The 15,908-nt window shown below is 40.6% G+C and overlaps 1 protein-coding gene across 1 annotated transcript in view; it reads right to left on the bottom strand.

Moving 5' to 3' along the window:
- Positions 1-15,908, bottom strand: part of si:dkey-34e4.1 (carboxyl-terminal PDZ ligand of neuronal nitric oxide synthase protein) — a 58,802-nt gene that overhangs the window by 39,231 nt on the left and 3,663 nt on the right. The gene's annotated exons all lie outside the window — the stretch shown is intronic.

The raw sequence follows: 15,908 nt of genomic DNA, 5'->3' as shown, positions 1-15,908 counted from the left end.
CGGCAACTAAAGATTCTTTTCATTATTGATCAATCTGATAATTATTTTCTCGATTAACTGTTTAGTCTATAAAACAGCAGAAAACAGTAAAAAATGTCCATTACAATTTGAACATGATATGACATCAAATGTCTGTTTTTTTCATCTGACCAACAGTAAAACATTTGAAGAGATTCAATTTACTGTAATTTATTACAAGGAAAAGGAGCAGATGCTCACATTTGAGAAGCTAGAAGCATTAAATTCTTGGCATTATTGCTTGAACTTGACTTAAGCGATTAACTGATTATCAAAATAGCTGGCCATTAATTATCTGTTGATCAAGTAATTGATTTATTGACTAACCATTGCAGCTCTAGTTAGTTGCAGTACTCTAAAGTAAATCATATTTTCCAATTTATTTTCTTAAATTAGAGAAAAATGGAACCACTGAGGATTAACCATTTAATTCTTTCACTACAAAAAAAGAATCAGTTAGGAGTGGCTTGTGTGTACTGTATGATTAGCCTGGACACACATCTCTGCTTCCAAACTGTAGCTCTACATGCCTGCCACTGCAGACGGAAAACATAAATGTGAACAGACAGCACCATGGAGAGCCTACAGGTGGTCTACAGGAGGTGCATGATGACCTGGTAGAACAAGAAAAAAACAAAGGCAGCAACAACTAAGTATGAGGACCAACCATTAATAAGTCAGGTTTGAGGCTAAATGCATGTTAACCCTGTTTCAGGGGGGTAAACACAGGGTGTGAATCGGGGGCACCATCTGTGCCTTAGATGCAAACGTGTCCCAAAAAGCCCCTTGGAAGAGGCTTTAAGAGTGTGTGAGAGCTTTCATAAAGCTCAATCATGAGTAGCTTAAATCCTTACAGACAGACAGCTCGTCATCTAGCCCACTACACCGGCAACAACTTATCTGACAACAGAAGGTTGGACAAAATGTGCCATCACATGGCACTGATTGATGACAGTCACCTCCACTCTACTAACTGCTGTCTGCACTCCCCTGACCCCCCGGTACACTTCACAAAATATTTGACGGAAAACTGTGAAGACATTGGATCTGGCCTGCATTCATTTAATTTAATTAATCAGGTAGCTTATTTTGTGTTTTCACGTGGTGGCACTGTCAGTAATGCACTGCAGCAAATTAGAGGCAATCAAATGGCTCAAAAACACTGAATTCCTTTTGTGAAGAATCAAAACGTAAAGAAGATGAGCAGTGTGGCTGCGATAACTGCTTTAGGCGATATGGACGCCACATTATTCTACATTTGGAAAAGAGAAACCCAAGATGTAACAGCAGGTGTTGTAGTTCAGTTCATGAATGTTGGCCAAACATTATGGTGTTATATCGTCCAAAAAATGACAATTTGGTGACAGAACTCTCAATGTCTAATATCTACCGTTAACCGTAACCAGAGGTTACTAAGGTAAGGTCAGTTGAGTAATACTGTTAGCCGGGATAATGGAGCCAGGATAATGCTGGGCAGTCACGACACACTCCTGCACTTGTTTGATGTACCTGATGTAGGTGACAGCAAGGGGAGACAGAGACAATGAGACAGAAAGATAAGAGAAAGAGATCTAAGGAGCTCAGGCTTTAACAAAACTCCCCAAACACACACAGAAAGTGAGAAGCCAGACCAGTCAAAGATTACACTGAAATCCAAATGGGATCAATTATTCAAAAGAAACACAAGAAAATATGAAAAAAGTAACAGTTGGGGAAATTGAGATTCCGCTCCAAAAATATGCTAATGCCTCCAGTGTAAATGATTAGATGGCTTATGGGCTGTTTCTTTCCTCATTATGCATTCAGTGTTACTGCTCTGATGGGCTGATGCAAGTGGAGATAACAATGAATGCAGCACAACAGTTTCTCAAACTTTAATTGCGGAGCAGTGTGTTATACAATACTTAACTAAATCACACATTGAAAAAGACTCTGTTCAATCAGCAACTGAAACCAATTCTGACAGACAGACATTAACAAATAGTAAGTTTGACAGGCAGGGATGTGGCTCTCTGCCAGACCGAGACGCTGTTAGTATGAGTGACAGACACATTAGGCCTGTCATCTGGGCAACAGAGAATACGTTATCTTGTTAGTGGCTGTGTGGACGGCAGTGTCGGTTGAAGCAGTTTAGAGTCATAAGAATGAAAAGCAGCAGTTTGCACACATCATTTATCCAATTAGAGCATAACAGGGAGCGGCGACCATTGTGCCCACATCGGACTACAGCACAAAACACAATCCCATTGACAAGTCTCAGATTCCTAAAAGCTTCGATGAACCAGTCATACTCAGCAGATGAAATGAGGGTTTTAGTGACAACAGAAAAACAAAATAGCAACTGTGAAATGTATCCAATGTATGAGAAGGTCCATATATTTACTAAATAAACTGGCCCTTACAGAAGCAACATACTTTGACAGATGTTAAAAAATCCAGTCAGAAACTATTGAAATATTATCATACTGTATACTTTGCAATAGACTCCAATATTCCATTATTTATCAAGAATATATTAAGAAATGTATTATAAATCCAGTATAGTGTATTATTCAATATCTTTCATATACTGCACATTATTAAATATATGTTAATATATTAGATCTCCATACAGGGTCACCCCAAGACATTCTGGGACTTAGAGGCCTGAGTAGTTTAGCAGTTAGATTGACAGAGTTGAGTAAATTTAGCTAAAACATTGGTTCTGTAAGTTTCCTTTTTAGTACAAGAAGATAAGTTACAATGGAATTGTTTAACATTTTGGGAAATGTTAAATGTCACATAACGATGCTTATATCAGTACAAAAACCAAAGTGTAAAAGGGACATTGTGGTTTTATGGGGGTTTTTCTCAAGCCACCAGGAAAAGAGACGTCTGTAAATCAGCAGATATATGTTTTTGAGCATCACAACCCCTGTGAAATGACTCGTTTCACTATCACAAATTGATCCATTCCATCTGATCACATTTTGCACGATTGCACGATTAAATAGTTTTTATCCCCATTCAAGTTAGCCAAAGGGCTAAACCAGAAGTTATCAGTCTCGGCTGGTGTGGTCTCTACTGAGCATGCTCCATGGATGCATTGGACCCATAGAGTGTACGCAGTATGTTTTCATCCATGTATTTCTTTACAGCAGGAAGTGGCTTTTTTGGCTTCATGCGCCACTGAGCAACTTTTTTAGGAATGAACGGGGCCCCTTCTCCGACGCTGTATCCAGTTCTCTTTATACATCCATGCTTTTTCTTGCCAGGTGTTGTGACTTCCTGGAGTCTCCACTGGTTGCTTGGCAACCTCAGCGTAACAACGAGACCCGGTAAGGCCCCAATCAGACAGAGCGCTTTTTGCAGGTTGCAAAACACGAGGCGCACCGCGCTGCCTTTTTTGTTGAGACCTACAATTTAAGAAAAGAGCAGTTTGCTACGTCTTTTAACCGTTATTTTGCTGTGAAGTGAGTTCACTCCAGGCCTGCTATTTTCATTTTAGATCATGGTAACTATGGTACTGGTAATAGCTCCGATGTCCAGCAACAGGCACCACTAGTATGTCCTCCAGGATTGTTATCTCCACTTGTTGTTGTCACCACCACAGAAGGCCCACCTCTCAATTCATCCAGTTGCACAATGACGCTGGGCGCTTCTCTGCTCTAAGTTGAACTTTTTTCAACTCAAGGTGTGAGGTGCATAGAGCAGAAAAACGCAAGGTGTTTAGCAATGCAAAAGCAGTGAGCAAAAAGCTACAGACTAAACAAACAAGATATAACATCTTAATTAGTGAGCTTTGGAGGTGCTTGTGGACAGAGTTTGTTCCCTCTGTACAGAGCCAGGTTAGCTGTTTCCACCTGTTTCTATTTGTTGTGCTAAGCTAAATTAACTGGCTACTGGCAGTATATTCACATCTAGCACACAGACCTGACAGTAATATCCATGTTCTCATCTAATTCGGAACAAGAAAGCTAATAGTAGTTTCCCAAAATGTCAAAATATTTCTTTAACTTACTACCAAAATGCACACAAACCTTCAAATACTTGCTTGTTTCCAAACCCACATTTCCTTCATATGACACAGCTGTCATTCTGGTTGTCAGTGTTAGCTGATACTCAAGCCTGAAGCGTAGTTCAATACATTTCACCAAACCACAGAATTACTCAGAGTTACATTACGTGATTACCAAGTAAAGGTTAAGTTTCAGATTCACGTGTCTCTTTATGTCCATACACGCACATTCCCTGTCTCTCACTCACCCACATCTTAGAGGCTTTTTGTTTCTCTCTTGCCCTTTCGCTTTCTCTCTTTTCAGGGCATCAATGAGATTACTTTAAAAAATCAATACAATTTAGTTCATTTCCATCCCTAATATTTGTAGCCAGTGACGGTTATGTTCTTGCACACCTTACAGAGAATAATTTGGTTGCTTAAAGGGGACATATGCACATTTCCAGATCTATATTTACAGCATATTCTGGGGCTCTACTGGAATATCTTTACATGATTTACAGTTCAAAAAACTCCCTATTTATCCTGTACTGGCCCAGAAAATCACAAAAAGCATGACATGTCCCCTTTAATGACAACCTGTGTTGAAGAACTCATTCACGTGTCAACCTATGTCTAGCCAAGGTCAGAAGAAGGGCCAGATGAGTCACTTTGACCCATTTAGATTAGAGAGATAGACTATTGCCAGCCTGAGTCACTGTGTCCGTCTGTTTCCTATTAGTTTGCTTACGCCATGTATTTGTTGTGTATCCAAATATGTAAAACATAATATTGTTATATAAAGGTTCAACTTGTACTGTTTCCCGCATGTTTAAACCAACACAGAGGCGAGATATGAGAAGGAGAACGCATGGAAGTGTAAATGTAGTTACAGTGAAACAGAGATGAAGGAATAAAACAAAATGGGGTGGGGGGGAGGTTGGGGGGGGGGGGGGGGGGGGGGGTGAATGATAAGAGTGGGAGAATTAGACCTTGAGGCTTCCTATGTAGCACGCTGGAACAAGATGAGAGAAGTGAGATGAATGCACACACACACACACACACACACACACACAGACACACGACTCCAAATCACATTTAGAAGTAGGGCAGCCTGTCTGCCAGCTCAAAAGCCTGCAGCGCTTTCCTCAATCATTATCCAACAAACGATACCGTAATACAACAGGCCTAGTTTATCTGCCTACTCATGCTAAGATAGAATGCTTCCAGGCAGAGGCGCACAACTTACAAACCTGACACATGTTTATTTTAAGTAATATGGATAATTACTTTATGCTAAAATGCAGAATTTAATTTGTGTGAATATTAATAAAAACATTTTATCTTCTGTCTTCTTCAAAATTGAATTCCATTTCAGGGAAGCAGAAAAAGTACTGCTTCTTGATTTAAACTTCATCCATACATACAGTATATTCATGACAAAACCAACAGGCTTAGTTTCAACATCCATGTCAAACTTTGAGCCCATCCCAAACCTGAAGATGAGTCGAGAAAGACATGTCTTGGCGGCAGGACTGGTTGCCAGGGAGACCTGAGGAGCGGCCTGACATTTGTGGTTAATTCAGAGCTGCAGAATAATAGAGAGGGAGTGAGAGCACAACAGCACCATTCATCAAAAGACGAACTGAGGCAAACCATGCCACTGAACAAACCTAATCGGTATATCAATTGGCTGTGTGGACAGCAATCAGGATGACTGAATTTGTAAATGTGCAGAAAAGAGAATTACTAACAGAGAAAGGAAACCACACAAAGTTATGATTTTTAAGGAATAGCAGGTGGAGCAGTGACCTCATGCAGAGAGGAGCAGATACAGTTGATGACAAAGAGTTCTACTTCCTCTTTCACCACAAAAGATGCTTGAAAGCAAAAACACACTACTAATAATAATGAGTAAAGATGCTGCAGTATATGGGTTAATCTAAATGAACCAAATTAGCTGAAGCACACTTGTATGGAATCTTATGTTATAATGTTAGGGTTTATTTTATGCTTAAATGCTTTATGCTTCTTATTGGCTTCTACAGATATTTCCTAGCAAGTGGTTTACACATTACTTAAATGTTTACTAGCTAAGATGTTTTCTGCTTAGTAAATCAATGGTTTGAAACTAGCTAGTAATTACTTAGGAAGGACTTTACACACAAACTTAGTGATGGATTTATGACCAGCAATCCAGTCCTGGTTTGTAGTAGGGCAACATTGGTTTGACATTTTGGGAAATATGCTTACTTGCTTTCTTGAATTTTCTACCTCTCTTACATTTGTCCACTAAATATATGAAGCTCTACAGCCAGCAACCAGATAGCTTAGACTGGCATAAAAACTGGCTCCAACAAAATCCACCTACCAACATGTCTACAGCTAACTATTAATTAAATAAATAATATAAGGTTTTGCAGGGAGTCTATGTGCCAGACTATTCTTGGCTGTGCGCAGTGATTTTCTGGAGTCAATGTCATCAACTCCAGCTTCAGCCAGGCTGGCTTTTTCCCCATATTGTCAGTCTTTGTGCTAAGCTAAGCTAACCGGCTGCTAGCGGTAGCTTCATGTTATAAAGACATATAGGAGAGTGATATTGATCTTCTTGTTTAACTTCTAACAAAAAAGAAAATACGATTATTTCCAGAAATCTTGAACTATTCCTTCAAGGTGCAATTATTTCTATTGCTCACTGGGAGTGGTGTGAATTACCAGTAAATACAATCAGAATCTAACATTTTAGTTTCTGTTGAGATTGTGTCAGAGAGGTGATGATTCATCACTGTGTTGTTACTGTGGTTATATTCGAGGGTGTTTCACACCTGCGCTTTTTAGTCCGGTTAAATCAAACTCTAGTTCGTTTTCCCCCTCGGTGCGACTTGTGTGGACAGGTGTGACCACAGTAATTGTACTTGGGTGCAGACCAAAACAATCACACTGAGACCTTTCAGAGGAGGTGGTCTCTGTCCGGTCCCCAATGAACTTTGGAGTGGTTTGTTTGTAGTGGGAATGTGATCGGACCTCGTGAGTGAATGAGTGAGCGAATTTAACAGTTGCTAACAACTAGTCCAGGAATGAATCAAGGTCGGACCTGGACTAACGCAACGTAGTATGTTGTATTTGGCCAGTGGACCTCCTTCAGGACCTTCTTCCTGTGTTTACGTTCTTGTTCCTGCCCCAGACACATCTGACCAATGAGTGAAGTGAACATTCTTACATGGCTTGTGGTCTTGTATTTTGGCTCGCTTGGATTTTTCTCTGTGTGAAAAAAAAAAAACAAACCAAGGGGAAAACACCTCAAGTTCACCAACTCATCAACTGATTCAGACCAGAGCAAACAAAGTATAGGTGTGAAAACGCCTTCAAGTTTGTCGTGCTGTTGTATCGGCCTGCACCATACTGTAAGATGTTCCTGTTATTTTGTCCATCCTTTGTATATGTCCAGGGCTTTCTGGCTTATACGACTCTCATACAATATTCTGTGCAAACACAAAGACATACGAGCACAATGATGCAAAATGCATATCATTGCAGATAACCAGGTGCAGGAACACACCTACAAACACACACATACATACAGACAGTACCCACCCATACACCCACACACATGCCCAGTTTCTGGTCTGTTGACTTTAGTTGTGTTTGTACTTGAGATTAGCTGCAGAGAGCTTTACAGCAGGCAGTTACAAACAGGTTTTATGACTGGTCAAATGAGTTTCTAGCTATGAGCTCCACAGGGACCTTTTACACTGTAATGTAACTATAAGCTTAGACTTGCTGACATTTTGCAGTACCCCCAAATAGAGTAAAAATCACTGCCTTTGGACAGCTGGTCGAAAATGTCAATCCTAATCAGTCTGGGTGACATTTAAATTTTTAAGGTCCTATCTGACTTTTTTTTGTCAAAAGAGTCTTATACAGCAAGTCTACTAACATCTTGGTTGTGCTTTTAGAAAATAATGATTTTTGAGTCTGGAAATACTATAAACAGAACTCTGTATCAATTTATCCAATGGATACAGAAAAGCGAAAAAGCCACAAATACACCAACTTTGCGTGCTGAGGCTGCAGAGGGCAGGGAATGCCTATGAAGAAATTGTGCCTTGAGGCTCTGCAGCAAAATAGAGTTCATGGCTTTAGAAATGCCTTCCTTGGGATGGAGTTTGTTCTGGGTGAGCGTGGGGGGGATCAGTGTATATAAGACTTGACTAATCATGGCACTGAAAGACATGCCATAGCCTTGGGGTAGATGATAAAAGTAGAAGCCTGTGTTTGTCTATGCGTGCAACATGATGCTAGTAGTGGAGGCAGGGACCACTCACCACCTGTCTGTCTATCCATGTGAGCAAAGACCTGCTGTCCCTTCAGTATATTTATCCACCCCACACACTAGTGTAGAGAAAACAAGAGTCTGCAGACATGCTAGCTCTGTGGGTCTGTGCTTAGACACAGCAGTGGTTTGAGCTAAATGCTAACATCAGCATGCTAACATGCTCACAATGACAACAGAGTTGTGAAGTGTGAAAAGCAATTTCGGGCACCTCTGTCTCTGGGAGTAAAACTCCCATTTATTTTTCCCATAGACAATGTTACGTGACTCACAGTTCAAGAACTTCTACTGCTTGGATCGGCATGAAACTCTCCCAGTTAAACTGTCAGTACAAAAGATGAACAACTGTGTTAGAAAATATCTGGTTCTTTAGTAAAATGTCTAAGGTACAAGACTGTGTACATACAAATTTCAGGGTAGAAGTTACAGCCAATCACTGAGCTTAAAATTCAGTCACCTGCACCAAACACTGATTTTACAATCTACAGCGTAAATCAGTTCAGTTTTAATTTCTGGGTCACTTTTGAGTGAATTCAGCAACTACAGCCAACTTCAACGATGAAGCTTTCGAATTCATTATGCTCCCATTTGCGCTCATGGCTTCTTCTCCATAGCAACAGTGGCCGAGGCTCATGGGTGTTGTAGTATTCTTCTACTGAGGAGATTGTTTGGGGGAAACCACTTCTGGAAGCAGCCACCCTTCCCACTTTGCAACTCTATGTTAACGTTTCTGACGTTTAGCAGGTAATAACTACCATCTCAGTTTTACATGTTAGTATTTGTGAATTAGCAATGAAGACAAAGTGCAGTAGATTAGTTTAGGGGTCAATCCATCCAACAGTTGTCAAGAAATTTCACATTAGAGCTGCAACAATTAGTTGACAGCTATTACATTAATTACCAACTATTTTGATAATTGATAAATCATTTTGAGTCTTTTTTTGTTTGTTTGTTTGTTTCTCTGGTTCCAGCTTCTTCAATATGAATATATTCTGGTCTTGTTAGTCCTCTATGACAGTAAACAGAATATCTTTGGTTTGTGGACTGTTGGTCGGGACAAAACAAAAGATTTTAGGTTGCATTTTGGGCTTTGTGAAACAGTGATCAACATTTTTCACCATTTTCTGGACCAAATAACTAATCGATTAATCGAGAAAATAATCGTCAGATAAATCAATAATGAAAATAATCGTTAGTTGCAGCTGTATTGCCCACAAAACAACATAGGCCCTCGTCAGGGAATCACCAAAGTCATTAGGCTTCATCCTCTGGGAACCATGAATGTCTGTACAAAATTTAATTTCAGTTTGGACTAAAGTGGTGGACTGAGTGACCAATGACTGCTGCCATCCCTAGGAAATGGAAGCAAAGCAATATTGTCTGCTAAATAAAACAAAAAAAACATTGACACACTCCTACGTTAGCTGAAGTTCTGAGTCATGGAAACACATTTTGAAGGTCAAATGAAACTGTCCACTTCCTCTGAAGGTCTGTGTCAAAGTGTTTCTCAGAGAGTTACAACTAACAGATGAGATCAAGCAGAAATTTACTTTCAAGCTCTGATCACAGATAGTGAAAATGACTGTTGGCTAATCAAGAAGAATGGGACCCCCGTTCTCTGGAGGGTTTCGGATAAACAAAGGGTAACTGCACCCTTTCAAAGCTGAGATCACATCTAATCCAGTACACATATAGGTCACCCACTATGCTCTTGTACATCTGCCATTAAGCTAGCATGAATACAGAGTGAAAACAATGCCCCCCATTATGTGTCATGCCTCCCTAAATACTGCATATCCCGCATTCACACATTTGAGTGCACACAGAATAACCGACCACCCGCCCCCACTTTGCTATAGATCTGTAACCCCCCAGGAGTTAAGCTGTGCTCTCATTTCTGGTTTTCTGGGACATGCAGGGTGCGCTATTGTTATGCAAAAATTGTGATTCACCAATATTTAGGAATGATTTATGTTAAGTCCTACAGTATGTTGCAATCATACGTGCTGTTATCACTAATCTGTGTGTATCATATGTGTTCTGCAGCCTTCAGGCATGGTTAAGCATTTGTTATGGCTAGCTGCCAAAATCTGACCATAAAAAATTAAGTGAAAGAAAGAGAAAAACAGAAGAAGGATATAACAAGTGGAAGTGAAATCTTTTTCAGTTTCTCTTGTGGTGGATTTAATTTAACTGCTGCCAAATTAGTTGACTGTTCCCACAGTGTCGTATGACAGGTGATCACATGAGCATGGAGAAAAGAAACTAAATGGCGAACAACAAACATACATGCTTTGCCTTCACCTTCCTTTATGATTTGGCAGTCATAAAAGTCATGGGTTTTTGTAGACTGAATTCTCGGGCCCAGCAATTAGAAGATGTAAAGCCAATATTTGTATGCCATTGCCAATATTTATCCTTATATAACTGCCATTGCTTTTCAAACTCTAAAGCAGTTTTTCTATCTGCTGTTTGAGTTAAGTCTGAGGCGAAGAAGATACACAAAGTAAAACTAAAGTAATGTAAAAATAATTCTGGGCCCGTCTTTCCCACTAGATCCCTCTCCACAGCCAAACATCTGCTCCTGACTGAGTCATGACAGTTCAGCGAGCTCTCACAACTCAAAGGACCAATATTAAAATGGCAGAAACCAAAAAACATAAGGTTCGCCTCTCTCTCTCTCCCACAGCAGACGGAGAGATCTTCTCACGAAATGATCCGGACAGACACGGGGACAAATGCACTGAGAAGGGAGCCGTGTAGTTTCCAGGGAGACTCTTGGCAGTCTGAGGAAGGAGGCTGCATCCTGACGGACATGTGAGGGAGGCTTAAAATCCCATTAGAGCCGATCAAAATTCAAAGGGAAGCATAGCCTGCCCTCAGCCTAAAATCTATTCCTGTCAGCACTGAGTAGATAGCCAGAGATGGGCTAAATCGAGACAGTCTATTTCGGTAGAAGAAGAGTGAGGGGATGGAAAGAAAACAGCAGTGGAGGAGGGAGGAAGGGGGGTGTTGGAAATGAGGGAGTAAAGAGAGAGGGGGGAATGACAGAAAAATAGACAGGGGTAGGTGAAGAGAGAATAGCCTTAAACTTGTTTCCTTTTGTAGAGAGACAGTGGCCTCCTGTAAATAGTGCGTGTTTGTTTCTCAGGGGAATTCCAGTACAGATGTCCTTTTCTGAAGCAGTGAGCTGTGGATGACTACACTGAATCTCTCCAAGTGGATGCGGCAACACCAGCCTTTGTCATTCAGCCTTGTTAATTGATTTTGGGAGGTTGTTAGAATGCAAGGGGTCTCGCTATTAAGGAGCACTGGAGCTCACACACATTCATACTTACTACCGGGAGTGTGAACACACTTGCGCACCACTGAGGAGGTTTCTATGCCACTGGTCAAACTGAATGAAACAAATTCTTAAAAACCAACACAGTAGGAACAATCAACCATGATGGGAGGTTTTTGGGTTTTTTTTTTCCACAAAATAATACTCTGAAAAGATCCACAGGATACAAGATTGTGTCTTTTCACTTCCTCGCTATGGGAATGGCAGGTGTGTGTGTGTTTGTAAAACTGCTGAAGACTTGACTCAACTAGCACAGCTCCTCTGCTCTGTCAAAACCCAGATTCACTGTTTGCTCTGAGATCATCAGGCCATGTTGTCTGCTCTTCCTCTCTCTCCCTTCTCATGTTTGCTCCTGTTTTCTCACATCGACTGAGACTAAAGAGATTAGCCGAGGGAGATGAAATGACTACGGTTCTGCCAGCCACCACGCAAACCCTTCCCAATTCCAAGACTTTCTCTCAAGTCTTTCTCCCACTGCCATCAGTTCATTCCTCACTCTCTTTAATCAGACTCCACTCCACTGAGTCACTGCAAGGCCCCTCTGCTAAAGAGTTGTGCTTTTAAATTAAAGACAAGGTCTTTGCTTTAGTGAAAAGAGATGAGGGTGAAGGGGTGCAGGAAGGCCAGTCAATATTCATCTCACAAAGCTAATTACATTTGACTTGGCAACCAAATCCTTAACGCGCGCGCCTGCCCTCTAAAATGCTCATGTGTTTGCATTCACACAGTGTAGGCAGGGAGTGAAAGAGTTCACTCCCCCCAAAAAGAAGTGGCGGACACAAAAATACAGTCTTTACTTCCTGTGAAACCAGGAGCAGCACAAACAGCAGGTGCACTAGCAATGCAATGAAACATACTTTAAAACCAGACCGTGTAACTTCCGAAAGAAAAAACACTCCACAATACTCCTTTTATAAATGGAAAGTTGAATTCATAAGCAAAGAAAATGCACCCTTTCTCAATTCAATACACTCAGGTCTTGCTGCTACAGCCTTACTTACATCTGGTATGACCATTAGCTACTTAGTTGCTAGATGGATATTGCAGTGTTTCCCTTACATTGATTTATATGTGGTGGCCTGCCACAATATCAGCATTGACAGCCACATGTTGATTTTCTATTTTTTTAATATTTAAAATGGGTAAAATCTTGTTACATTGTAGAGCTGATTCACTCAGACCCTCCTTGCCCCCCCTCCACCCTCTTTCTCTCTTTCTCTCTCTCTCCCTCTCTCACAAACACATTGACAATGGACCTGTCTGTGAATAGCCCCTCCTCTCCGTGCACACTCAGGATCAAAACATGATCATGTGTGGGAGGAAGGATTGTTGTTGCCTTTTCCCCACAGAGAAGATGGCTGGCCAAATTCCTGAACAAAATCAAATCATGAACACCTCTGTACAAATTTGTCCAAAACTAATGCATTCAAGTTAACTCTGATAAGTTAAGACTCAACTCTTCAAATAAGTTATTAGTAAGCATGTAAGGAGTTAGTAAGGATAGCTATAAGTTAACAGTAGAATACAGCTGGGTTGTCGAGGTTAGCGTGCTGTCCGGTATTACGTAATAAATAATTTAATAAAGTGTGGGTGTGCTTCCTTCCAACAGAATCTAATTCTGTGGGAAACAGTTTATTGTGTCTGTATAATGGACATTGCTGAGTCAGTTTGCTGACTTTCCAACTCTTTTTTTTACTTTTGGTACAACTGTTACACTATGTTTTAGTACTTCACAGACAATCATTTCAATAGTTTTATCACAAAGCTCAAGATAGCGCAACATTAGCTTGAGGTGGTGAAATAAGTTTAAGTTGCTTCTTTTTGCTGTTAGCATCTTCCTACACGGCCTTCATTTTACTGCAGTTTGTTGTATACGTGTCCTTTTATAAGAATCATTTCCACTTTGAAACTGGCTCCTCTGCAGTGGAGCCAACATTACTTTCACTTTCAGTCTTGCTTGTTGTTACAAATTTTGACAAATTACCTTAAAAGTTAAGCTGTTATTATCATGGACAATTTGATATGGCACACTCCTCTGTGCCACTTGTAACCACGTTCGCTGCTGTTCGGTAAAAGTTACTTTAAAGAGTAACTCCACGCTAGATTTTTGGCCTCTATGGGTTGAAAGCATGGATGTATTAAGGAGAACTTGATACCGCATTCAAAGATGGCGCCCATTTATTCCTATGAACATCTCCAGCCTAGACACTTCAGAGCATGCACGTCTGAGACTTCCACTGGCTGAGCCGGCTGACATCTAGTTGGCCCCCCCGCTCATTTGAATGGGATAAAATAATTCAATCATGCATCAATTTAGACTTTCTTTGTTATTGGACCAAATGTATGTATGTATGTATGCTCCTTTTCCAATGACTGTATATGGAAAAAATGCTTTTTGCGCATCACGAGACGGACCCGGTAGCTGTACGGTAATTACATGGTTTGGCCACTCTGTCAAATTGTGGCCAAAATGTATTTGAGACCACACCCAGATGTGAGGCAGGAGGATACATCACCGCTGCGCAGGCTGTGGAAAAAAGCATGTTGTCACTGCTAGTTGTCGGGTCAAACCAGATTATTAGACTGGGTGAAGTTACTCTTTAAAGCTCCAACTGTAAAGATACCATGACGCAGTAAAAACAAAGGCAAAGTCATCCACCGGTCAGTGTAATAACACAAGTCTATACATAGTAACAGCTCTCTAGTCACTGTCAGCAGAGATTATATTAAACACACATGACAAATTAATAAGTCAGAGGTTGTTTTTTTATAGATCGCTCCCTCTTATCTGCCAGACTCTCCAGATCACATCTGCCACAGGGGACTCTCTAAGGCAGCATTCTGCTCCATTCATTAGCCATTCAAAATACAAGGATACCCCATACAATAGGCTGAGAGTAACAGCTCATTCATTATTGATTCAGAGCTTTCTTTGGTACCGCAAGGGAACGTAATATACACAGATACACAAACCCAGCATGTATGCATCCACATGTGCACACACGCTCCGGCGTAAACAAGCGCTAATGACGCAGTGTGTGTATTTTTAAATAGGAACATCACATAAATAGATGCTGGTTAATAGATCTCGATTCGATGTAAAAACAACTAGGTCTTGTGTATTTTTTCCACAGAGATCATCTTTTTTTTCTTGTACCAATCAAAAGCGCCTCGACCTGTTTTATGTTCCGCGTCAGCCTACAGTGTATCACCCTGATGATCGTGTTTACTTTACAACCATATTGATTTGTCAGTTTGGGAAATAACAGGCTGCTATCTGCACACTCAGCTCAATCACACAGGAGCACAGACTCATAAACAGTCTGGATTTGTCTCTGTTCTATAGACCTACTTTGGGTTATTTTGCTTAAAATATGTCTCCTGACAGCGCACACACACACGGTGTCACACTTACGAATACACATCAGCCACTAACAAATTTTTACCTCACAGGAGCTAAAACAACATAAAAGTCTTGAAAAACAAACATGTGAGGATTCCCCAAATGTTAGGAAAGAAGTTGAAATGTTACGCCTAAAAACTCATGCATCTTCTCAGAGAATAAATGCATGTTATGGCTTTTAAGTAGCTCAAGAAAAAAAAAAACGAAATCACACACATTTCTTCTCTACATATTCACTCATCCAGGGTTAAGAGCCTTGTCGTGTCTGAACCAAGCTAGTCTAGTGAATCACACTTAGGTTAGAGAACCATCCTAGCTGTCTGATATGGCTCTGTGTTCGCTTCTGGCGGAAAAAGCTGGCCTGCTGGGACAATGAGAGGGGAAAAATGATTACATGATCCCCATAGTAGCACTGCTGATATAGCTTGATGAAAAAAAAACTCATCAAGCCTGTCTATGATATGATAGTGTGAATAAAAACGTGGGAAGTGGAGGCAGCATGAAAGAGAGAGACTTATAAGCTTATAACTACAAAAAAAAAGGTTGATTTGAAGAACTCTTGTCCGTTCTAATAGACTATGAGGTCAACAGCGGACAATAATAACCAGCCACAGACCGAGTTTAATCAAAGGCAGCGATATCAACACAAACATATGTACTATTGAGCAGAGAAAGCCACACAAACCGCACCTCTTTTCTCTTTCTACAAAACTCATTCCTGCATTGCTTTCCCACGTCAGAGGTCGTGATCCGGTTGTCCAGCCGCTACGTGCGTCACTACATTCTCAATATAAATTTCATCTGACAGCAGCACACTCTTGGTATTGTGTGTGTG

The sequence above is a fragment of the Thunnus albacares genome, chromosome 18 (genome assembly GCF_914725855.1).
Source record: "Thunnus albacares chromosome 18, fThuAlb1.1, whole genome shotgun sequence".
Classification (NCBI taxonomy): domain Eukaryota; kingdom Metazoa; phylum Chordata; class Actinopteri; order Scombriformes; family Scombridae; genus Thunnus; species Thunnus albacares.
Note: the sequence above shows the minus strand (reverse complement) of the source record. Positions and strands in the feature narration are given on the sequence as shown.